The sequence below is a fragment of the Canis lupus genome, chromosome 9, assembly GCF_003254725.2.
Source record: "Canis lupus dingo isolate Sandy chromosome 9, ASM325472v2, whole genome shotgun sequence".
NCBI lineage: Eukaryota > Metazoa > Chordata > Mammalia > Carnivora > Canidae > Canis > Canis lupus.
This window is the reverse complement of record NC_064251.1, coordinates 51,563,733-51,589,565: the sequence shown is the minus strand read 5'-3', so window position 1 is coordinate 51,589,565 and position 25,833 is coordinate 51,563,733. Positions and strand designations below refer to the sequence as shown.

Below are 25,833 nucleotides of genomic sequence, written 5' to 3'. Positions count from 1 at the left end.
CCAGAGCTTTGGATTCCAAAGGCAGTTGATGAGGGAGGGTTGTGGAAGGCAAGGGACAAGGGGATGCCCAGGACTCAGGGCTTCCAGGAGCTGTTCACCAGCTTTCCAGACTAGATGGCCCACCTTTGCTGGGCTACCCTTCCAGGGAACTGCTGACACTACCCAGAGATACTACCCAAGTCTCCGTCCAGCCCAGGTCAGTGGGGTAACTATGCAGGGCAGCTGGTTTGGGAGACATGTCCCCATTTCCCCTCCTTGGGCTCTGTTGTCCCTTCCCCTGCCCCTGCCCGTGTGGTCCATGAGGACAGGTGTTTTGCCCAGCATCTCCTGGGGCCTAGTGGGCCTTCAGCTAACCTGAGTCAGAATGGCCACTCCCAACCCCAGTATCCAGAACACCATGTCTCGCTGTGGCTGTGCTGCCATCCTCTCCCTCCCCACTCTCTCCAGAGAGAGCAGATCAGAGTGAGGCCTAATGTCAAATTCCCTCCTTCTTTGACCTTTGCCCAGTGCCCCATGTCCTTCCCTCCCTCCATCCCTCCCACGCAAGCACCTCAGCCTCATTACCCTGCATCACCTCCAAGGGTGACAGGAGAGCCCAGTTTGCCTGGCCATCCCATTTTAGAACCGAAAACCCCTGTTCCCAGCAGGGCCCCAGTCCCAAGGAAGCCAGGAGAGTCACCAGCACCGTCCCCTCCTCCAGGACACCAGGCCCAGCCCTAGACTGCCTTCATACTCTGTCCCTTCCCATCCCTACGGGCACCATGGCCCTCATTGGGATCCATTCACTCATCTACCACCCTCAACAGGGGCTCATGGGGGTAGGGACAACCCTTTAGGGCTGCAGTGCCTGCTGGGAGGGGTGTACTGTAGGTGCCCAATAAAAGACCCTCTGAGGGAATGAATCCTGGAATATTCGCTTTCACTTCCTGCTGGATTCAAGCCTAACTCACCTTGCTTCAAAGCCCCCACAACTAAATCCATTTGCCCTCAACTTCCACCCTACCCGGAGCCCGGAGGTCTCCCAGCAGGGCCCCCCCATCCCCACCCCCAGGTGGTACTGGGTGCGGAGCTCCAGTCTGGCCCCTGGCCAGGCTGGGCGGGTCGCCTGCAGGAATCCCTGGTATGCAGCTCAGACTTCCAACGCCAGGCCCCACCTGTTCCGGTCTGCAAATCCCCTCCCTACCTCAGGCCGGGCTAATCCCCCTGGTTAGAGAGGGGTCCCTTCCAGGCCAGCCCGAAAGATTCAGCTCCTGTGCGGGCTGATGGAAATCAGGGGTCCGAGACACGGGCTGTTCTCAGAGGCTGTAGAAGGCAGGTGGCGCGGTACTAGGCACCAATGGTTTATGGGGTCCTTTCCACGGAATGTAAGCGTGGCTGCCAGCGTCCACCTGTGTCGTCCTGTCACGTCCAACTGTTTACATTTGTCTGTGTTATTAACCCCCACACACACACAGCTGGCCTAACTAAGAGCCTACTGTGTGCAGTTCCCTCGCCAAAGGACTTCACATACCGTCTTGTTCATTCCCCATCGTGGTCGTAAGCTATTCTGGTTTTTGCAGATGGGGAAGATGAAGGTTTGGATGGCCTCCTGCCCTGCCCCAGGCCACCCTGCAAGGAGAGGACCGAGCTGGGGCTTGACCCCACTTTTCTGGCCCTCAGAGTCCACACCTGGCCTCCTGTAGTGCTGTCCCTTGTCCCCCTGCACCCCTGCACCAGACACACAGGGCCCTTTCCCTTGGCAGATACTGCTTCCATGGAATGCCCGTAATCCTGGCAGCTTTCAGGCTGTGGCTCTGTCTCCTGCTGGCAGCTATGGCTCCTCGCCCTACCGAGCACTTTCCAGTCCATTCCCCTGGCAGCTGAGAGCCCTGGCTGCACATTTATTTGGTTGTCTCCAGGGCTTTGTGACTATGAGTGTTTCTGTGGGATAAGATCCTGGTGCCCTGACTGGGTCATGAGGTGGGAACCTTGGGGTGCGGCCCTCACCTGGGCCTGGATGCCCACAGGGAGAGGAAGGGAGCCCAGGAGTCAGGGTCCCAGTGCCCGCCGTTATGGGTTCCCAGGCTGGCTGTGAATCCCCTAACGGAGGAGCCAGCAGCCTGAAATAGAAGAGCTGACACCAGGAAACACCAGGGGCCAAACTCAGAGGGCTGTGCCCAGCTGCTCCCCCTGCCAGCTGCAGCGGGCTCCCTCCATCCCTGGCTCCCCCAAGGAGCCTCCGTGGTGACCCTTCCATCTGCCCTCCCCTTCTTTCCAAAGTCTTTAAATAGATACACCCCCCCCCCCAAGCTAAGGGCTGTTTGCAGGCCAGGAAGACTAGGCTGCTCCCAGGCTGCCTGGAGGCCTGGCCTAAAGCAGCTGTCTTCCTGTGCGAGCCCCACCTTGGGGGATGGAATGGGAAGCCTGGCCCTGTTGCCAGAGCCCAGCACTCTCCACCCACAGGCAGCTGGGGCAGGTGCTGCCCTCTGTGCTTCTACTTTGGGAAGTGAGGGCAGGCTTGAAATCTGGGCTGTTAGGGTGTCTGGACCAGAGAAGCCGGGCTATGGATGCTTCTGGATAGTTCCAGGCCCAGACTTAGACTCCCTAACTATCACGGGGTCTCAGGTTGAAGCTGTCAGGGACCAAGGGGGAAGGGACTAAAAGGGTAGAGGAGGGCATTTAAATAATAGAAATAGGGACGCCTGGGTGGCTCAGCAGTTGAGCGGCTGCCTTCCGCCCAGGGTGTGATCCTGGAGTTCAGGATCAAGTCCCACATCTGGCTCCCCGCATGGAACCTGCTTCTCCCTCTTCCTGTGTCTCCGTCTCTCTCTCTCTCTCTCTCTCTCTCTGTGTGTGTGTCTCATGAATAAATAAATAAAATCCTTAAAAAATAAATAAATAATAGAAACAGTGGTCCCTAAAACCTGAAATGAGAGACCAACCTCAGTGCCCATTTCAAATGTAGCTAGCCCCTGTAGGCCATTCCTCCTGGGGGGGGGGGGGCGTGGAACCTTTCCCAAAGAAACCACTGCAGGCCGTGGTTCACTGCTGCGGAGGAGGTGTTCACGGCAACATTATGACGATAAAGTCATCAGAGACCTCTCAAATGGCCGTCCCTTGGGGAAGAGGCGAGTGGGCCATGCTACCTCGGATACTGGAACATTCTGGAACATTCTGCAGCCAACAAACAGATGAGGTGGCTGGAGAGGCTGTGGTGTGGAGTGGTGGCGTGGCATTTTGAAAGCAAAGAAGGAAATGATGGAAGAACATGCACAGAATGATACAGTTTCTGTGAAACAGCTCTGTGTGCAGAGAAAGAGAGTCTGCGAGAGCAGAGGCTCCAGAGGACACATAAACCGTCATAGGCGCCCAGGGGAAGGGACTGCGGGGAGCCTCTTCCAACTCTGCCTGTGTGTCACTGATATCCATCCAACCCATGTCCAAGTTTGTGCCTAGAGAAAATAAGTATGCGTCTCATTCATTTCCACAGTGGGAGAAGGACCCTGGGTTCAGCTAAGCCATTGCAAATAGCCTTATGTCCTGTCAAGCCTGTTACCTGCCCTGCCCTCACTCCCCCACAGGCACCCCCCCCAACCCTGTGCTGCCAGGAGCTGGATCTGAAGCTGGCTCCACGGGGTCCCTGCCCTTGAGGAGTTCTCTGCCCCGAGGTCGGGGGGGGGGGGGGGGGGGGAGCCACACCCTGCACCCATGGTTGATGGGGTTGATGGTCACAGAGCAAGGGCCAGTTTCTACAATAGGCTTCTAGGGCAGGCAGGTGGGTTGATGGCAAGTTAAGGTCACCTTCCCAGATGGTGTTTGACCAGAGGCAGCTGAAATGCAGGGTCTGCCCCCCAAGCTGGATGCGGGCATTTGGAGGGAAGAACGGGCCACAGGTTGGGGGGGGAAGCCAATGCCATGAGGCTGGAGGGAATAAGTGCTGGGTCTGAAGACGTGAGTGGAGCCCAACCAGGGTGCCACGGAGAGTGTGATTTTCAGACGGAAGACCAGGGAGACGGGAGATGCTCAGAGCGGCCTGTGCCCTGAGGCCTGGAGACAGCTCAGGGGCAGGGTGGTGAGCCCCCAGCGCCCCACAGTGTGGGATTACACCCAGCTTGCAGGAGGTAATGAAGGCCTGGGGATGAAGGGAACCACCCTTCCGGGGCAGCAGAAGAAACAGGGTCAAGAGCAAGGCTCAGGATTCTGACTGCGAGACCCAAAACTGGCCAGGTGTGTAAGAGCCACCCAGATACTGTGGGCTCTGCTTCCTCCCCTAAGAGATGGTGGTGATGTGGGGACGGCCTGCCTGGGAGGGCTCTCTGTGATGGCAAAGTTGTCTTAAGCCTCTAGCCCAACACTCATTAGGAAATGCCGGGGCGGGGACACCTGGGTGGCTCAGCAGTTTAGTGCCGCCTTCAGCCTGGGGTGTGATCCTGGAGTCCTGAGATAGAGTCCCACGTCAGGCTCCCTGCATGGAGCCTGCTTCTCCCTCTGCCTGTGTCTCTGCCTCTCTCTCTCTCTCTCATGAATAAATAAATAAAATCTTAAAAAAAAAAAAAAGGCGATGCCAGGGCGAGGAGGTGGGCCTGTTCCTGGAGGATTGGGTGGTCTTCAAGCATGTATAGCTCAGGCTCCCACAATCGGTCCTCCCATGGCCCAGACTGACTCTGGTGGGTGGAGGAGCGGCAGGAAGCTGGGAAGTGCAGGGGATGCCCTTGTGAAGCAAGGCTCCATCCACATTGTGGCACTAGCTCCATCCACATTGTGGCAAATGGCAAGATTTCATTCTTTCTTCTGACTGAGTAATATCCCGTTGGGCCTCTTTTTTATCCATTCATCAGTCAATGGGCACAGTCAAGAGTCAATTATGCACTCTTTCCATAATTTGGCTATTTTTGATAATGCTACTGTAAACATCAGGGTGCAGGTGCCCCCTTTGAATCTATATTTTTGTATCTTTGGGGTAAATATCTAGCAGTGCAGTTGCTAGGTAATAGGGTAGCTCTATTTTTAACTTTTTAAGGAACCTCCATACTGTTTTCCAGAGCTACTGCACCACTTTCCATTCCCACCAACAGTGCAGGAGGGTTCCCCCCTCTCCGCATCCTCACCAACACCTGTTGTTTCTTGTGCTGTTAATTTTAGTTATTCTGACCAGTGTGAAGTGGTATTTCATCATGGTTTTGATTTATATTTCTGTGATACCAAATGATGTTGAGCATCTTTTCATGTGTCTGTATGTGTGTACATTTTCTCTAGATCTTCTTTGGAAAGATGTCTGTTCATGTCTTCTGCCCATTTCTTTTTTTTTTTTTTAAGATTTTATTTATTTATTCATGAGAGACCCAGAGAGAAAGGCAGAGACGCAGGCAGAGAGAGAAGCAGGCTCCCCGCAGGCTGTCCAGTGCAGGACTCGATCCCGGGACTCCAGGATCACGCCCCAGGCCAAAGGCAGACGCTCAACTACTGAGCCACCCAGGCGTCCCTTCTGCCCATTTCTTAACTGGATTGCTTTTTGAGCATTGAGTAAAAATATGGAACACTTCAGGAGTTTGCATGTCCTCCTTGTGCAGGGGCCATGCTGATCTTCTCTGTATTGTTCCAATTTTAGTCTATGTGCTAGTGAAAAGAGCACTACAAATTAATGCAATTATTGATTGGTACATTTGGCTTTTGGTCTACCATTGTATTATTTATTTTCTATTTGTCTTTTGGTTGACCTCCATTTATCTTTTCCTGCCCTTAAAAAATTATTTGAATACTTCTCAGTGTTCAATTAGCAATTTATCAGTTGGGCTTTTTTGGCTAGGTGTTTTGTGTATACACTTTTTTAGTGGATTGTTTAGGGGCTAACATAAGCATATTTCTACATCTACATCACAATCTACATCATGTCAATATTTTACACTTCGAGTAGAACATAGAACCTTACCAATATACTGATCCCCTTGCCCCTTTTCCTGTATGTTTTTTTTTAATTTATTTTTTATTGGTGTTCAATTTACTAACATACAGAATAACCCCCAGTGCCCGTCACCCATTCACTCCCACCCCCCGCCCTTCTCCCCTTCCACCACCCCTAGTTCGTTTCCCAGAGTTAGCAGTCTTTACGTTCTGTCTCCCTTTCTGATATTTCCCACACATTTCTTCTCCCTTCCCTTATATTCCCTTTCACTATTATTTATATTCCCCAAATGAATGAGTACATATAATGTTTGTCCTTCACCGACTGACTTACTTCACTCAGCATAATACCCTCCAGCCTTTTCCTGTATGTTATAGTTGTCACATATATCAGGCCCAAATACATTGAAAATCCCACTAGACAGTGCAATGTTTTTTTTCTTTCAACTATTATGCATATTTTTTAAAATTAAAAGAAAAAAACTGCCTATTTACCTAGATATTCACAATTTCTGTTGTGAATCTTCCATCATTAGCAACATTCCAAACTTCCTTCTTGCCTGAGAACTTCTCTTAGGCAGTTCTGCTGGTCACAGATTATTTCTTTTCTTTTATCTGAGAAAGTCTTTATTCTTTTTTTAAGGATATTTTTGCTGGATTGACAGCTTTTTCTTTCAATGCGTTAGAAATATAATTCCACTCCCTTTTGGCCTCCATAGTTTCCAATGAGAAATCTGCTGTCATCCTTTTTTTTCTTCACTATTTTTTGCTAAGGGATGCTTCTTTCTCACTCCTCTCAAAAATTGCTCTCTTTGTGTGTAGTGGTTGGCAGTTTGACTATGATGTATCTTGGTGTGGATTTCTTCAAGTTTAAACTGTTTGCAGTTCACTCAGCTTCTTGAATCCATAGGCAGGTTTGTGTCGCTTGCCAGATTTGGGGGAGTTTTCAGCCATTTTTCCTTTGAGTACTTTTTGTGCTCTCCCCGTGTCCTCTCCTTTGGGAATCCAGTCAGTGTCACGAAAGTTAGGTCTTCCATTAGAATCTCATGCACAAAAACAAAACAAAACAACAACAACAACAACAAAAAAAAAACTCGTGCACCCCCTCACCCCCCCCCCCTGTTTTCAGGTTTCATTTTCATTTTTGTTTTACTTTTTCCCTGTTGTTCAGGATGGGTGATTTCATATGTTCTATCTTCTGAATCATCATTCTTTTCTTCTATCCTGTGCATTCTGCTGTTGAGTCTGAGCCTATCGAGTTTTTAAATTTCAATTATTATATTTTTCAGTTCTGAAATTTCCACTTGGTTCTTTTTTATATCCTCTCTTTCTTTGCTGAGACTTTTTATTTTTTCACTTGTTTTGAGTGTGTTCACAATTGCTGACTAAAGCTTTTTCATGATGACTTCTTTAAAATCTTTGTCACAGGGATCCCTGGGTGGCGCAGCGGTTTGGCGCCTGCCTTTGGCCCAGGGCGCGATCCTGGAGACCCGGGATCGAATCCCACATCGGGCTCCCGGTGCAAGGAGCCTGCTTCTCCCTCGGCCTGTGTCTCTGCCTCTCTCTCTCTCTCTCTGTGACTATCATAAATAAATAAAAATTGAAAAAAAATACTTTAAAAAAAATAAAAAAAAATAAAATCTTTGTCACATCATTGGAAGACTTCTGTCACTTCAATGTTGACATCTATTAATTGTATTTTTTCATTCTGTTTGGGATCCTCCTGGCTCTAGGTATGATCACTGTTTTGTTGTGTGTGTTTTTTTTTTAATTGAAACTTAGACATTTTGGGGATGCCTGGGTGCCTCAGCAGTTGAGCATCTGCGTTTGGCTCAGGGTGTGATCCTGGGATTGAGGATCGAGTCCCACATCGGGCTCCTTGCAGGAAGCCTGCTTCTCCCTCTGCCTATGTCTCTGCCTCTCCCTGTGTCTCTCATGAATAAATAAAATACTAATAAGATCTAAAAATAATAATAAAAAAAGAAACTTAGACATTTTGGGTATTATGTTGTGAGGCTCTAGGTCTTGTTTGAACCTGTTTTAGCTGGCTTCCTCTAGAGAAGAGGAGAATGGGATAAGGGGTTCCATCTCATTGTTGGTGCTAAGTGGAGATAGAAATTAGCACCAGGGTTCAGAGTTCCAGCTCCACAGTGGGCTTCACTGATGCCTCCCTGACTGGAAGAGGTAGGAGTGTCTTGGTTCTGCTCCCCACATGGCCTCCGCACATACTGCAGCAGTGGGGGATGAGGGGGTCACCAGCCAGAAGGAATGAAATTCCTGGCTCCCTAATTGTCCTTCTCTGGTATAAACCCAACAAAGTGTGTGGAAGTGAAGTGCCCCTGGTGAGCACAGAAGTTTGATCCCTAATTGGCCTTTGCTGGCTAGGGCAGGGTGGTACCACCGTGGTTTGGTGGTATTGGGCTGCAGAGGAGTAGTTATTGTCTACAAGTTTTCAGTCTTGCTAAGCTATCCCTTTTCTGGTCCTTTGACTCAAGACAGCAGGCTTTTCTGTCATTTCCAGGTTGTGCTGGCTTTTCAACTATAATATAGGACCCTGAAGGAAAACCTAAGGAACTCACCACCATGGCATTCCTTGGGTCTTGAGATGTCCAGTGGCCTTCTTCTCTCTGCTTGTTGGAGTCTTCTTATGTTTTATGTATCATATTCAGGATTCTTAGTTGTACTTAGCTGGAGGAATGCTCCATCTTCCCAGAAACAGAAGTCACTTAAATTTGATAAATACCACCAAGTAGCTCTTCAAAAATGTTGCTGGTTCATCTTGAACTAGGAAATAATATACCCTGAGTCTGCTTTAGGCAGATATATGTAGAAATGGGATTAGGACTTAACCAACATCCCAATACCTGTAGTTAATCAGTGACGGCTGGCTGGATGGTAAGTTGGATGGACGGATGGACAGATGAGCAGAATATAGGAAAGGCCATCAGAAGGCCAGTACACAGTTTGGGCAAGATATCACAGCATCAGTGATGGCCATAATACAAATAGCAATACTGATTTCTTCCACTGTGCCAGGTAAATGTTTTTGTCATGTGATCTCATTCAATCCACAAGCAAGAGATGTCCATTTGAGAGAGGAGGAAAACACAGGCAGAAAGACATGGTCCTGAGCTGAGATTCAAGCCCAGAGACCCATGGTTCATGGACCCAAGATGCCCCCACTTTTCTCTCACACTCAATTGCCCAACTATGAGAAGCAATCTCAAGGAAAAGGGGATGACCAAGCCAAAACATTCTGCTGGTGATCAGAGGTTTTCCTGCCCCAGTGAATGTTTGTTGAACATGTTTCAGAATCTTCTCCCTGAGATGGAAACCCATGCTGTGCTGTATTTGTGTATTCAACAAGGGTCAATCAAGAGTTTGCTCTGTGCTGAGCCCTGTGCCAGGTGCTGAGGGTACCCTGTAAGCAATAGGACAAATGTGGTCTTTGCCCTGGGACATTAGAGGGTCTGAAATCTCCCTCCCTCACCCCGAGTCCACCCTGTTGAAAGTAGGATGGAAAGGCAAAACCACTGCATGGTGCCCACCAGATGCCCTGCCCCACGCTCAGCTCTTCAGTCCCAAGGGTTCTGAGCAGCAACGAATATTGGTGGTGGGCATCTAGACCGTGAAAGGAAGCAAGCTGGAGGAAATGACTCCAGGGTTTGAGGGATGCTCCACTCTGCCTGTAGCTTAGGAGCAAGAGAGAGAAAGCCCATGCCCCAAACTCAGCACACCCAGTCTGTGCATTAGTGAGGTAGACTCACACCATCTATAGAAACTCAGCTGCCAACCAAGCCAGGCAGCTGGGTTTCCTGGGGATCCTCAGGCCCACCTGTAGTCCTCCTCTGACTCAGTTTCCCCAACTATTAATAAATAAGTACATACATTCCTCCCTCTTTTTCTCTCTTTCCTCCATTCTCCTCGGTTCAGTGAAGATGCGAGGCAGTGTTTCCTCTAATACCTGAGGGTCTGGAATCTTCATTTCATTTCTAGGGAGTGAGCATCTTATCCTGTGCTAATTTGGGATTCACCATGTGTGTTGACATCTGGGTGCTGAAGCCTGGCTTCCCACAGCAGCACAGATCACCAGCCTGCAGTGTATGTGGCATTGTTAGCCAGCCCTGGGTCCCCGTCCTGGCACTGGAGAATGGAGTGGGTCCACCAAGAGCTGCCAGGATGGGAGACTGGTCGTCAGTGATGCCACTCTACCAGCAAGCACTGCCATCCTGCACTGGGGCCATTGGGACAGATCTGTATGCAAGTTCTCTTCACTGTTTTAGGACTTTCCTGCCCCACCCCCTGCCACATGGGGAAGGGTTCTGGGAAAGATCTTTTCACACTGTCATGTGCCACATGGTCACCAAGAGGATTGTGATGGTGGCTCACTCCAAAGAGTCAGTATAGAGCCAAGATTCACTGTCTCCACCCACCTTGAGGGGCTCTAAACTCTCCCAACTTTCCTCTGCGTAGACCTCATCATGGTTCTATCTAGGTGCTCATATAATTATGGTTTCAGGTCTCTTTGCCCTTCTCGATGGTATGTTCTGTAAGGGCAGGGCCCTCCTCCCATCACATTCTCCAGAATCCCCTCACCTGGGCACAACCTTGGAGACAGTAGCAGCTTGACAAACTGCCACTTGCCAAATGGAAAGATGGACAAGTATTTTATGAACACTGACTCTATTCCTGGTGCTTTATTCCTGTATTCCTGGTATACAGGGGGTTCCTAATAGTGACTTACCAAGAGATGAAGTTAATCAGCCAGAGAGCTGGTGTAACAGCTTTCGAGCACATTGTGCCAGAAAGTAAGGAAGTTGCTCGAAAAGCAAAAGGGTGCGTTGTGTCATGGGGACGTGGGAGCCCACCTGAAAGCCACCACAGCTGGAGTGGTTTGAGGGGAAAAGCCACATCATCCTGGCTCATGCCCCAGAGTGTAAAATAGATGTATGCAAGTCCACACAGATGGAAAGAAGTGGCAGATACATGGGAGAGGAGACAGAGCCGTTCCTTACAGGGAGCCACTGTCCTTATCCCCTCAAGGTGGCATGTGCTGTAATGACCTGGGAAGACATGCAGACCCTCAAGGACAGATGGGGTCCCCAAGGAAGGGATGGGACAGGGTGAGAAGGGCTCTTTACTTCTATGTGGCCTTCTATCCAAAAGCCATAACCCCAGATTCACCACGAGAAAATGCTGGGCAACACCAGAATGAGGGACATGCTGTGAGGCACCTCTGACCCCAAGGACCAGGAATAGATGGGTGGGGACAGCCATGGAGCTCATGTGGCATCCGGGTAGGGCTCTGAGCGAAACCTGCATACAGTCTGTGCCAAGGGCACCTTCTAGCTTTCCACACACCTTGGCGATATATGGCCGTGAGGACAGGGAGTCTGGGAGCAGGTCCTATGGCAACTCCTTGTGTTGTTGGCAGCTTTTCTGTGAATCTAACTAAAAGTAATGCAGAATACAGAGTCTATTTTAAAAAGAACAGGAATGCCTGGGTGGCTCAGCGGTTGAGCATCTGCCTTCGGCTCAGGGCATGATCCTAGGGTCCTGGCATCAAGTCCCACATCGGGGTCCCCGCAGGGAGCCTGCTTCTCCCTCTACCTGTGTCTTGCCTCTCTCTGCGTGTCTCTTGTGAATAAATAAGTAAATCTTTTAAAAATACAATTAAAAAATAACAGGGCAGCCCCGGTGGTGCAGCGGTGTAGCGCCGCCTGCAGTCCGGGGCGCGATCCTGGAGACCCTGGATCGAGTCCCGCATTGGGCTCTCTGCGTGGAGCCTGCTTCTCCCTCTACCTGTGTCTCTGCCTCTCTCTCTCTCTCTGTGAATAAATGAATGAATAAATGAAGTGAATAAATAAATAAAATCTTTAAAAAATAATAATAATAATAACATAGAACAGGGCATGACCCTTGTCGCACCCAAAGAGCATCAGGAGCTCTGGCTCACTCAGGGAGAGGCAGGTTTCCATCCTTCTGTTCTCTGCTTGTGGCGGGTGGCACTGCTGCCCTAGACTGGAGGTCTCCTTGGTAAGGCGATGCACCCACCCCCCTGCTCCTCCCACTGACCCACGTCTTTTTTTTTTTTTTTTCTGACCCACGTTTTGAGCGGGGTCCTGTACCCCCTGGCCTCTGTGGAGCTCCTGGTATTGTGTACAGAACTTTGGGAGTATGGACATGAGTCAGGGGAGCCTTGTGATGAGGCCCAGGGGTGTTGGTCAGTCCTGGCTCCAACACTACTGACACATATGTCCTCCTAGCCTCCGTTTCCTTGTGTGTGTGTGTGTAAGGCAGGTCTGTAACAGCACCCAGCACAGGGTGAGGGGCCTGGGGGGTGGATGCGGGAGTCGGGGGACAGTGCAGGGCTGCAGGAGGGAAGTGCCCTCTGGGTAGGGTGCTGTGGTCCTGCATGTAAGGTGATTCAGAGACAACAGCCAGGTGACCACAGGGACAGAAGGCCTGGGAGGACAGGCAGGTGTGCAGGGCACGTCCTCCTCCCCACCTTCCCTCCTCCACAACGACTTTGTGCTTCATCCCAAGGCTTTTGGGAAGACAATTTCTCAAGAGCATGACACACCATTTTCTCCGTCTGTATTTTAGAGAAGGTTCAGCTTGGCGTCACGGTCCCCTCCCTGAGAATACAGAGGCACACCATGTAAGTGCAGATGGACTAGAACTTCTAGATGGGCTTCTTTTCCTGCTCAAGGAGAGGGATTGGCTACTATTGGGGCAAGACTTAAAATACTGATTCAAAGTGTTTAGTGAGTCTCAGGGCCAGGATGTGATCAGCTGGAGCATGTCAGAGCTGCAGGCCAGGCTGGAGACGGCACAGCCTTGACAGGCGTGTTCCCTCCCGCGCTCTGCGGAAGCCAGAGACTGCTGTGGTTTGACAGGAAAAGGCTGCTATGGTTTTACAGTGGACATACTGGAGTGATATTTAGGAAGCAGAACCCATAGGAGGTGGCAGCAACTGGATGGGGGAGTGAGGTGGTGGGAGTCAAGGGTATGACACCAGTTCCTAATTGGGGCATTTGGGAGATGGGGAGCCTGAGCCCAAGGCAGAGAGCCCCATGGCTCTGCCTTTCCTCTGCCCCCTGCCAGGATGCCTCCTCCTTGCTGTCAGGCCCATGCCCTCAGCTCACGGTGTCAGGGCTGTGGCCAGGGCCCTTCGGCTCCATCTGGCTGTGCAAGCACCGGCTCCTTTACGCCCCAGAACCCTGCCACGTAGGTTCCTCATCACTTCCCCTTCCCTGCGGAGGAAACCAGAGCTCAGAGGGGTTTAGCAGCTAGCTGGAGGTCACACGACGGGGGGGTGTGCAGTTAGGACTCAAACTCAGGGATCCCTGGGTGGCGCAGTGGTTTGGCGCCTGCCTTTGACCCAGGGCGCGATCCTGGAGACCCGGGATCGAGTCCCACTTCGGGCTCCCGGTGCATGGAGCCTGCTTCTCTCTCTGCCTGTGTCTCTGCCTCTCTCTCTCTCTCTCTGTGTGACTATCATAAATAAATAAAAATTTTAAAAAAACTACTAAAAATCTGTATTTTTTTTTTAAGTAGGACTCAAACTCAGACCCGTGTGATGCTGAAATGCATACCCTCTGCCATCACCCATGCTCCTCTTCCACAGCCAGTGTCTGGGGGCCGCTGTTCCCAACCCTCACCCACCTCCTCCCTGAGCTGTGTGGTGTGCACAGGTGCGTGTGACAGAATAACTTATTTTCTGGTGTCCTTTTTACGGCTTGTAAGCAAGCAATTCTACTGCTATTATTTTGGTGAATACCTCTCTGACTTTAAAGGTAGACTGCCCTGAAGATGACAGTGACCCTCCATCCTGCTGGGTGTGATGACCTCGGAGCCCTCCCCCTCCATCTCTCTTGTTAGGTCAGTTGGGGTTAATACCAGCTTTGAGAGAGAGAGAGAGAGAGACACCCAACATAACACACCATCAACAAAGTAGGAGGGAGAGAGCCAGGGCTGGTTGGGTGGGGGCTCCTCCTCTCCTGTAGACAGAGAGGAAAGGTAACATGTGACTTCTACCCATGTCCAACACCACTCATCACCCCGAACAGAGACCCCTCCCCAGCCCCTGGCAACTGCTCATCTGCTTTCTATCTCTACGGATTTGCCAACTGTGGGCATTCCATTCAGTGAGATGGCACAATTTGTGATCTTCCGTCTGGCCTCTTTCACTCAGCGTAAAATCTTCAAAATCCACCCATGTGGTAGCAGGTGTCCGTACTTTGTTCTGAAACTTTTTACGGCTGAATCATATCCTGTGTGTGGACATATCACATTTTATTGGTCACTCATGACTTGATGGACTTTCGGGTTGATTCCATCTCTTGGCTATTGTGAATAATGCTTCTATGAACGTTTGTGTACAATTCTTTGGAAACCTGTTTTCTTGCGGGTGCATAACTCAGAGTGGAACTGCTGGGTCATATGGTGATTCTACATCTGGCTTTTTCAGGAACCACCAAGCTATTTTCCAAAGGGGCTGCTCCATTTCACATCCCCGCTAGCAATGTATAAGGGCTCCAATTTCTCCACATCCTTTCCAACACTGATTATTTTCCTTTTTAAAAATTAAAAAAATTTTTTTTTACATAGCGATCCTCCAGGGTATGAAGTAGTGTTCTCATTATGGCTCTTGACTTTTTCTTTTTTAAAGATATTTATTTATTTATTTATTTATTTATTTATTTATTTATTTATTTAACAGAAAGAAAGAGCACAAGCAGAGGGAACAACAGGCAGATGGAGAGGGGGAAAGCAGGCTCCCCACTGAGCAGAAAGTCTCACATGGGACTTGATCTCAGGACCAAGAGACCATGAGCCAAAGGCAGCTGCTTAGCCAACGTAGTCACCCAGGCACCCTGTCACTTTCACTTCTATATCCTTGATGGCTAACAGTGTTAAGCCTCTTTTTATGTGCCTCTTGGCCATTTCTAGATGGAAATGGAGATCTATCTTTGTATCTTTGGAGATACAAAGGTAGTCTTATCAAGGTCTTAAGAATTAAATCAGTTCAAGCATTTTGCCTGTTTTTAAATTGGGTTGCTTGTCTTTGGGCCATTAAGTTACAGGAGCTCTTCATCTATTTTGGATACTAAAGTCTTATCAAATACATGATTTGCAAATATTTTCTCCCATTCTTTTGTGTTGTCTTCTCACTTTCTTCATGGTGTCCTTTGATGCACAAAAGTTTTTAATTTTGATAAAGTCAAATTTACCTATTTTTTCTTTTGTTACTTATGTTTTGGCTTAATATCTAAGGATTCATGGTCAAATCCAAGGTCATGGAATGCCTGGGTGGCTCAGTGGTTGAGCACCTCTCTTTGGCTCAGGTTGTGATCCCAGGGTCCTGGGATCGAGTCTCACATAGGGCTCCCTGCAAGGAGCCTGCTTCTCCCTCTGCCTGTGTCTCTGCCACTCTCTGTGTGTCTCTCATGAATAAATAAATAAAATCTTAAAAAATAAAAACAAAAACAAATCCAAGGTCATTTCATGCAGATTCATTCCTATGTTTTCTTCTAAGAGTTTTATACTTTTAGCTTTTACTTTTTGGTCTTTGATCCATTTAGAGTCCGTTTTTGTATATGGTGTGAGGCAGGGGTCCAATTTTATTCTTTTGCATGTGGATATCCAGTTATCCCAGCAATGTTTGCTGAAAAGATTATTCTTTCTATACACATCAGTGTCACATATTTTTCTTCTTATAAGGACATCTGTCATCTTTGATTAGGGTTCCACCCCAGTGACCTCATTTTAGCTTAATTAACTCTTTAAAGACTGTGTCCTCAAATATAGTCACATTCTGAGGTTAACAAAGGTTACAATTTAGGAACATATGAATGGAGAGGGGAAGGGGACAGAATTCACTCCATAACATGATCATCTTTTTTCTCCTTAATCCTTTTATTTTTATTTTTTTAAAGATTTATTTATTTATTTATGATAGACATAGAGAGAGAAAGAGAGGCAGAGACACAGGAGGAGGGAGAAGCAGGCTCCATGCCGGGAGCCCGACGTGGGACTCAATCCCAGGACTCCAGGATCACGCCCTGGGCCAAAGGCAGGTGCTAAACCACTGAGCCACCCAGGGATTCCCCTCCTTAATACTTTTAATATGGTGTATTACATTAATTGATTTTCATATGGTGAACCAGTCTTTCATTCCTGGAATAAATACCATTTGTTGTGTAATCTTTTTCATGTGCTGCTTGGTAGTCTTTTGTTGAGGACTTCTGTGCCTGTATCCACAAAGGGTATTGGTCTATAGTTTTCTTGTGGGGTCTTCGTCTGGCTGTAGTATGAGGTAATAATGGCCTCATACATGACAGGGAAGTATTCCCCCTCCTCTTGGTTTGTAAGGGATGGAGACGGATTGCTGTCAATTCTTCCTTAAACATTTGATGGAATTCACTGATACAGCCATTGGTCCTGGGATTTCCTCTGTTGGAGATTGCTGAATACCTAGTCCATCTCTTTACCTCTGTAGGTTTATTTGGGTTTCATGTTTCTTCTCAAGTCAGTTTTGGCAGTATACTCATTCCTAAGGGTTCATCCGCGTCATCTAGGTTATTGAAGTTGTCGGCTCCTAGGGCTCTCTTAGAGCCCATTTTATTACTATAAGGACAGCAGGAATGTGGAGGTATGAACTTCTCTCTTGTTGTGCAGGCCAATCTACCTAAAGGTGGTCAGTTTTGTTTGCTTAAAAATATATATCTTTTAGTTTTGTTGGTCCTCTCTTCTGCTTTTCTATTTTTTTTAAAGATTTTATTTATTTATCCATGAGAGACACACAGAGAGAAAGAGGCAGAGACACAGGCAGAGGGAGAAGCAGCCTCCATGCAGGGAGCCCGACGTGGGATTCGATCCCGGGACTCCAGGATCATGCCCTGGGCCGAAGGCAGGCGCTAAACCGCTGAGCCACCCAGGGATCCCCTGCTTTTCTATTTTTTATTTTATTCATCTCCACCCTGATCTATATTGTTTCCTTCCTTCTGCTTGCTTTGAGTTTATGATGTTCCTTTAGGTGGGAGTCCAGGTGATTGATCTGAGATGTTTCTTCTTCTTTTTTTTTCTTAAGATTTTATTTATTTATTTGAGAGAGAGACAGAGAGCACACAAGCAGGGGGCGCAGAGAGAGAGGGAGAAGCAGACTCCCCACTGAGCAGGGAGCAGATGCTGGGCTCTCTCCCAGGACCCTGAGATCATGACCTGAGCTGAAGGCAGACACTTCACTGACTGAGCGACCCAGGCACCCCTCTTCTTTTTAAATATAGGCTCATACAGCTATGAATTTCTCTCTGGGTACTGCCTCTGCTGAGCCCTGTACATTTTGATATGTTTGGATTTTTTTTCATGTGTTTAGTATTTTCTAGCATCCTTGTGATTTCTTCTCTGACCCATAAGTTGTTTCAGAGTGTGTGGTCTAATTTCCACACATTAGTGAATTCTCAAATCTTCTTTCTGTTACTGATTTCTTGCTTCACTTGATTGTGGTCAGAAGAGATATTTCATATCATTTTAATCTTTTTAACAAGTCGTTGAGACTTTTCTGTGGCCTAACATGTGGTCGGTCCCAGCGGATGTCCCACATGTACTTGAGAAGCATGTGTGCCCTGCTGCTGGGGGGCAGAGGGATCTATATCAGCGTAGGTCTGGTTGGGTTGCAATGTCATCCACGTCTTCTACCGCCTTGCTGATCTTGTCTACTTGTTCCATCCATTATTTAAAGGGAAATGTAGAGGGATGCCTGGGTGGCACAGTGGATGAGCATCTGCCTTCAGCTCAGGGCGTGATCCCGGGGGTCCTAGAATCAAGTCATGCATCAGGCTCCCTGCATGGAGCCTGCTTCTTCCTCTGCCTGTGTCTCTGCCTCTCTCTCTGTGTCTTTCATGAATTAATAAATAAAATATTTTTTAAAAAGATAAAGGAAAGTGTTGAAGGCTCTAGCCATTACTGTCGAACTGTTCTTTGTCCCTTTCTTTTTAAGATTTTATTTATTTATTTGACAGAGAGAGAGAGAGAGAGCGCACAAGCAGGGAGAGCAGGAGAAGAAGAAGCATGTTCCCTGCTGAGCTGGGAGTCTAATGCAGGACTCAATCCCAAGACCCCAGGATCATGACCTGAGCCAAAGGCAGATGCTTAACCAACTGAGCCACCCAGACAGCCCTCTTCCTTTGATTCTGTTAGCTTTTGCTTCATATTGCCCTGTGTTGGGGGGCTCTGTTATGTGCATTCATGTTCATAGTTGTCCCATGTTCTTGACACATTAAACTCATTATCATTATATAATACGTTTCTTTGTGTCTTGTGATAATTTTGGTCTCAAAGTCTAGTTTATCTGGTATCAGTATAGTCGCTCCAGCTGTCTTTTGGTATCTGTTTAAATGGAATATCATTTTCTGTTCTTTTACTTAAAAAAAAAAAAAGATTGTATTTATTTATCTGAGGGAGGGAGAGGGGCAGAGGGAGAGAGAATCCCAAGTTAACTCTGTGTTGAGCACAGAGCCTGACACAGGGGTTGATCTTATGAGATCATGACCTGAGCTGAAATCAAGAGTCAGACGCTAAATGAACTATACCATCCAGGCACCCCTATTCCTTTGTTTTTAACTTACTTGTTTCTTGGATTCTAAAGTGAATCTTTTGTAGGTAGAATATGGTTGTATTATGTTTTTTTTTCTTTTATCCATCCTGTCAATTGCTGCCTTTTAATTGGATAATTCAAGGGGTGCCTAGGTGGCATAGAGGGTTAAGTGCCTGCCTTTGGCTCAGGTCATGATCTCAGGGTTCTGGGATCGAACTCTGCATCTGGCTCTCTGCTCATTGGGCAATCTGCTTCTGCCTCTCCCTCTGCCACTCACTCTGCATGTGCTCTCTTGATCTCTTTCTCTCTCAAATAAATAATTTTTAAAATTGGATAATTCAACCCATTTACATTTAAATATTCATTTATTTGAGAGAGAGGGAGAGAAAGACTCTCAAGCAGTCTGTGCTCAGCACAGAGTCCAGCGCAGGCTTGATCTCACGACCCTGAGATAACGACCTGAGCCAAAACCAAGAATCAGACATTTAACCAACTGTGCCACCCAGGCGCCCCACCCCCTCCTTTACATTTAATGTAATTATTTGTACAGGAGCACTTATGCTGCTTCACCATTTGTTTGCTGTATGTCTTACACCTTTTCTGTGCGCCAATCCTTCAACCACCGTCTTCCTCTGTGCTGGGTATTTGCTACAGTACCACTTTCTTCTCTAAGTTAAATATTTTTTTTTTTACTTATTTTCTTATTGGTTGCCCTGGAGATTACCATTAACACATTCATTTATAATAAGCTATTTTGGATTGGTTTCAATAGCATACAGAAATGTTGTTACTATATCCCTCCCTCATGCTGTTGTTGTGACAGATTACACCTTTATACATTGTTTGCCCAGAGAAGTAATTACTGTTTTATGCAGTTGCCTTCTAAATCACAGAGGTGGAGAAAGAGGCATTACTAACCAAAAATACATTACTGCTAAGTTTCGTTTCTACTGAAGCAGTTCCCTTGACTGTTCTCTCTTCATGTGGATTCCAGTTACTCTCTGCTATCCATTCATTTCTCAAAGGGCAGGTTTACTAGCCACAAAGCCTCTCCTTTTTTGTCTCAGAATGTCTTGATTTCTCCTTTCTTTTTTTTTTTGCAGGACAGTTTTGCTGGACATAGAATTCTTGGTTGACCGGGATTTTTAGTTTTCTTTCAGCACTTTGCATATGTCACCATGCTGTTTTATGGCCTCCATGGTTTCTGGTGACAGAGAAGCTCCTGCTTTTTCTGAGGACCCCCAGGACACGAGGAGTCATTTCCAGGATTCTCTCTCTGTCTTTGTCTTTCAACATCTTGATTATAACAAATGGATCTCTTTGAGTCTGTCCATCCTGGATAAACTTGTGCTCCTTGGCAATGCAAACCCTTGTCTTTCATCAAATTTGGGACATTTTCAGCCCTTAATTCTTAAAATACCCTTTCTTCCCCATGCTTCTGTAACTCTCACTGTATGTAGAGTAGTATGCCGGATAGCATTCCTGCAGGTCTCCTTGGCTCTGTTCATTTTCCTTTCTTTTCCTCAGTTTGGATCATCTCAATTGGCTTATCTTTAAGTTCTTTTATTGTTCCTTCTGCTTGCTTGGGTTTGCTGCAGAACATTCTCTTGTGAATCCTTTTGTTTCAGTTACTGTTCAGTTTTTTTAAATTTTTTTTATTTATTTATGATAGTCAGAGAGAGACAGAGAGAGAGAGAGGCAGAGACATAGGCAGAGAGAGAAGCAGGCTCCATGCACCGGGAGCCCGACGTGGGACTCAATCCCGGGTCTCCAGGATTGCGCCCTGGGCCAAAGGCAGGCGCCAAACCGCTGCACCACCCAGGGATCCCTACTGTTCAATTTGACTCCAGAATTTCTATCTGGTTCTTTTTTATAATTTCTATCTATTGCTGTTCTCCATTTGTTGAGATGTCATGCTCGTGGCTCACTTCTTCTTTGCGCCTGGTTTCTCATAGCTCTCAAGCATATTAACAGGGTCGATTTAAAGTCTTCATCCAGGGGCCCCTGGGTGGCTCAGTCAGTGAAGCAGCTGCCTTCGGCTCAGATCATGATCCCAGGGTCTTTGTTTTGTGGGGAACCTGTCTTGCCCTCTCCCTCTGCCTACTGCTCCTGCAGCTTGTGCTCTTTTCCTCAGAAAAATAAAATAAAATAAAATAAAATAAAATAAAATAAAATAAAATAAAAACACAAAGTCTTCACACAGCAAATCCAATGTTTGGGTTTGCTTCCTAAGGGACAGTTTCTTTTAATTTTCCCCCCTTGTGTGCAAGCCATACTTTGTTTCTTTGCATGCCTCATGATTTTTAAATTGTTGAAAATTGGACATTTTGAATATTATAATGTGGCAACTCTGGAAACCTTATTCTCCTTCCTCCCCGGAGTTTGTTGATGCTGGTTGCTGTTGTTGTTTGATTTTTCTGAGCTAATTTTGTAAATCCAGTATTCTGTGTTATGTGGCCAGTATAGTGTCTGTTTGATTAGCTTAATGGTCAGCTCATTATTCAATAGAAATGTGTTTAAATGCTGAGATGAAGCTGCCTTTTTCTTGATTGTTTTCTCAGTTTATGTAAACCTTTGACTAGTTTCCAAAGCTCAGATAAAGTTTATTCTGACAGTTTTTGCCAGTTTTGTTTGATGTTTCTGCAGTTATGGGCCTTGGGCATTCTGTGCTCTGCCATTTTTCTGACTTCATCGCAGCCAATTACTGGTGAGATCTCTTTGCCTTTGATGTTTTTTTGTTTCTTGGTGATACATTGAGAGGTGCATTTACTCTTGCCTATCCTACTTGTGACTTGTGCTTGAACCCAAGGATTCATTTTCCAACTATTTTGTTAAAGTTTTATCTATAATCTGTATAAACATTTCTTCTCACCTTTACTTCTTTTTTTAAAATATTTTATTTATTTATTCATGAGAGACACAGGGAGAGAGAGAGGCAGAGACACAGGCAGAGGGAGAAGCAGGCTCCATGCAGGGAGTCCGATGTGGGACTCGATCCCAGGACCCTGGTATCATGCCCTGAGCCAGGCAGACACTCAACTGCTGAGCCACCCAGGCTTCCCCCTTTCCCATTTCTTTCCCATTTCTAACTGAATTTTCCAATTTTTATATTTTCCATCTCTTTGATCCTCTGAACTCCACTCTGGTTGACTTTGTCAGATCTATCTTTTAGGAACTAATTCTCTCTTGTACATCATCTAAGCCACTAGGTATCCCTTCCACTGAGTTTTAAATTTCTGTGTAGCCTATATCTTTATTTCTAGAACTTCTAAGATTCTTTTTTCAAATTTTCAAATTTTTGTTAGTTTTTTTTTTAAAGATTTTCTTTATTTATGTTAGAGAGAGACCATGAGAGAGGGGAGGGTCAGAGGAAGATGCAGACTCCCCACTGAGCAAGGAGCCCGACTTGGGGCTTGATCCTGGGATTCCAGGATCATGACCCAAGCTGAAGGCAGATACCCAACCAACTGAGCCACCCAGGTGCCCCTTATTAGTCTTTTTTTTTTTAATTACTTATTTTATAACTTCAATCATTCTGAACATACTTCTTCATACTATAAAGTCTGGGGGGGGGGTCCATTCTCAGAGGCGGGGCATACAAGGAGGGAATACAGACAGGGCCATGATGTCACATGACCTCAATGCAGATAGCTTTCCCGCCAGTGGCAAAATCAAGAGGCTGGTGCCACCACCTTCTAACACTGGAGGCAGCTAAACTTTGAGCAAGGAGCAGACACTAGAGCACTTTCCAGGTCAGGGGCCTCTCCATTATATCACAATGATCACATCTTCAAACAAAACTCAAGTTTTGGTACATAGCGATACCTGTTTGCCATGGAAGAAACAATCATTGAGGAAAATAAAATCACTCACAGTCCTAGTTTCCATATTTAGTTGCCATGATCACATGAACCATCTCCCTGGCTTCTTTCCTGGCTTGATTTTTCTCCGTAGCACTGAACATCGTGAGGCACGCTGCATATCTTACTTACTTATGATAGTCTGTGCATCCCTAGGAGTGTGTCAGCTCCATAGCAGCTGGCACTTTTCTTGTTTCCTATCATATCTGCCACGCCAGCAAGGGAGAGTTAGGGCACCATGCCCTCCACCAGTCCCTAGGCAGCAGACAAATGAGTGGATGGGTACACTGTCATATGAATGTGTACTCTGATACATTTGTCTTCACAGCAAGCCTATGAGACAGGCATATATTGCCCCTATTTTACAGCTGAGCAGACTGGGACTCTGGGGGGCCACCACCTGTCTTCCTCCCTGCCTCCTGCTGACCACCTGTCTGTGACCACACTTCTGTGCCTGCAGTCCACTCCCTATGTTCCCCCAAGCTCCCAGATCTCACCCAAGACCTCTGCACTGTGTGCTTTTTTTTTCTTTTTAAGATTTTATTTATGTATTCATGAGAGACACAGAGACAGAGAGAGGCAGAGACACAGGCAGAGGGAGAAGTAGGCTCCATGCAGGGAGCCTGACGTGGGACTGGATCCCAGGTCTCCAGGATCAGGCCCTGGGCTGAAGGCGGTGCTAAACCGTTGAGCCACCTGGGCAGCCCTGCACTGTGTGCTTTTAAGGACATTACTTTACTTTTATGCAAATGATCCTCCACTTGGGGCCAGGGAAAACCGGGAAGTGAGAAAGCCCACCCCCAATCAAGCTCCATCCCTTGATGGGGGCTCCCCACACTTTTCTTTTTCTCTTTTTAAAAAGATTTTATTTATTCATGAGACAGAGAGAGAGGCAGATATAGGCAGAGGGAGAAGCAGGCTCCCCGCAGGGAGCCCGATGTGGGACTCCATCCCAGGACCCCAGGATCACGCCCCGGAGCCAAAGGCAGATGCCCAACCGCTGAGCCACCTTGCAAGAAGATGCTTTGCAGGTGAAATGCAAACCCTCACCTGGAGGTAAACTATGGCTTAGGCTAGTAATGGCCAAATGCCATTTTCATCTGTAATGTGGGCATAATAACTCCTACCTCATAGAATTGTTTGGAGATTCAGCAAAACTGTGTATATAAAGCTCTTGACACTGTGTCTGGCACATAATAAGTGGTCAATAAATGACTGTGTAATTAGAAACCTTTGCTCTTCACCCTCCAGAGCTCTCTGCAACCCAGCCTTTGTTTGCAGAGAGAGAAACTCCTTTTTTTTTTTTTTTTTTTAAGTTGTTCTGAGGCCTGATCAGTCTTCTGAGAAGGCCTCACAATAACTAAATTTAAGAGACTCGTGTAAGGGATGCCTGGGTGCTCAGCAGTTTAGCGCCTGCCTTCGGCCCAGGGCATGATCCTGGAGTCCCAGGATTGAGTCCCACATTGGGATCCCTGCATGGAGCCTGTTTCTCCCTCTGCCTGTGTCTCTGCCTCTCTCTCTCTCTCTCTCTCTCTGTCTCTGATGAATAAATAAATATTTAAAAAAAAGAGGCTTGTGTATACACAATAATGCAGTAACATAAACTGCTCTGTGCTTCCAGGGGCATGGTAAAGACTGCATGACAGAGGAGGAGGTGGCTGAGACGCTGGGCCCTGTCCTGGCCAGCGTTTAAGGGCAAGGGCCAGTGTTAAGGCCATGGCTTTAAGGCCTCTGGCAGGGCTTTGTGTGGGGGGTGTGCAGGGCAGCTGCCTTAGCTGCAGGACGTTGAGCTCTACTGAAGTTTGCAGATGGAGGCTGGCAGATGAGACAGGATGCAGAAGAGAATTCATTCATTCACACCAGACCCCTCATGGAGCCCTGCTCTTATGGAGCTGCCACAGTGGATCGAGGACAGCCAACAGATAGGCCCTATAAGTAAGAGATGGAGACAAAGAGGTAAGCCACAACCAAGGGAGGGTACCACACTTTTCCCCTCCCATGGCAGGAGGCTCAGGTTCTATTTTTGTACTCCTTTGACAGATGAGGAAACCAGTCTTGGGGAGATTAAGTGACTCAATTCTGGGCACTCAATAGTCCCCAGAGGCCCAACCTCAGTGGTGATGAAACTCCAGGAGCCTGGGCTGGTGGGGAGACGGTCATCGGGGCCACCCTGAGTTTCTTCCCAAGGCAGCCCTGCCTCTCAAGAGGCCCTAGGGAGGAGTCCCGGCACTAGGCCTGCCAGATAGTTAGCCAGTGGCTGAGATGCCCAAATGCCAGTCACTGTCACTTTCTTCTTGCAGATTCTGCTTCCCAGAGACTTCCAGACTCACGGAAGTCTGGCTACCTCACTGAGCCACCTGGGCAACACGAGTGGCAAGCAGGACCACTGGGCACGATGGAGGGAAAGGTGGGGACTTGGGTCCTTCCATTTAAGCCAAGGTCCCCAGGGAGGGCTGAGTTCCTGCTGTATTCCTGCTGGGCGTCCTCCTTAGGTCAACAGAAGGCCCAAGGAGGCTCATCAGGGTCCTGGGCATTTGGTCGGCAGCCTTGACAGCCTGGCTGGTCAGGGATAGCCTCTGTGGACTCCAGCCAGACTCTGGAAGGCCAAGACCAAGGGGAGAGGCTCCTTGCTTTGGCCTGAGGGGTGAGGTAGGATCAACCAGATGATGAGCGCCCTAGAGGATGAGACCCAGATGGCAGGAAAGGAACATAGCCTCTGGGGTGACTCACACAGGAGTCTGTAAACCCGAGGTACCAAACCAGGGCTTCAGGAGGGGTGCTCCAGAACCCTGGGTGTGAGGTGTCAACCTGCAGGTTCTCATCATCCACTCCTTGACCTTCTCTCACTTTGTAAACTAGGAAGGCAAAGTCTTCCCCGCACCAGCACCTGCTCTGGAGTCTTGCCTGGGGTGTGTAAGAGGTCCTGGGCTCCCAGTAAAGGGGCAGCTGGGAGGGTCGGGGTCCTGCAAACTGCTTCCCAGGCCCGGGGCGTTTGCATCTCAGCTCCTGCATTTACTAACTCGGTGACCCGGGGCAGGTCACCCGCTCCTCCCAGAGACTCAGCTCCCTCACCTGTGAGCCCGGGAGGGCAGACACAGTGGCTCAGTGGGCCCCAGGAGCCGGCACTCACTTTGATATTACTAAGACGTGAGCATTTCCGGCCCTAGAACTCCTGGTCACCCTGAAGGAAACCCGGTGACCCCGGCAGCTTGGGATGGGGCCAGCCCACGCAGGGAACCTCGACCGTCCTCCACCTGGCAGGTACAGCCAGCACAGCGGAAGACTTGCTTTGTTTTAGACGTTTTTATGGGGGACCGACCCACGCAACGTGCGTCCACCTGACGTGACGGCCGGGTGAAGGCGTACTTATGTATACACCTGAGGACTGGCCATCCAAAACAAGACCCGCCTCGGGCCCACGAGCTGAGCCCTTCCACATACAGAAGGGCCACGGCTCCTTCCCTGTTTTTACCTCTATGGCCCCCTCCTGGA

The 25,833-nt window shown here is 47.9% G+C and overlaps 1 long non-coding RNA gene and 1 other non-coding gene across 2 annotated transcripts; one reads left to right on the top strand and one right to left on the bottom strand.

The window, feature by feature from the left end:
* Positions 1 to 14: 14 nt before the first annotated feature.
* On the top strand, positions 15 to 25,833 carry LOC112677390 (uncharacterized). The gene is made up of 3 exons (XR_003147017.3): positions 15 to 196; positions 24,205 to 24,297; positions 24,642 to 25,833. It is a non-coding gene; the product is annotated as an uncharacterized LOC112677390 (long non-coding RNA).
* On the bottom strand, positions 5,505 to 5,611 carry LOC112677726 (U6 spliceosomal RNA). Its single transcript, XR_003147164.1, has one exon. It is a non-coding gene; the product is annotated as a U6 spliceosomal RNA (small nuclear RNA).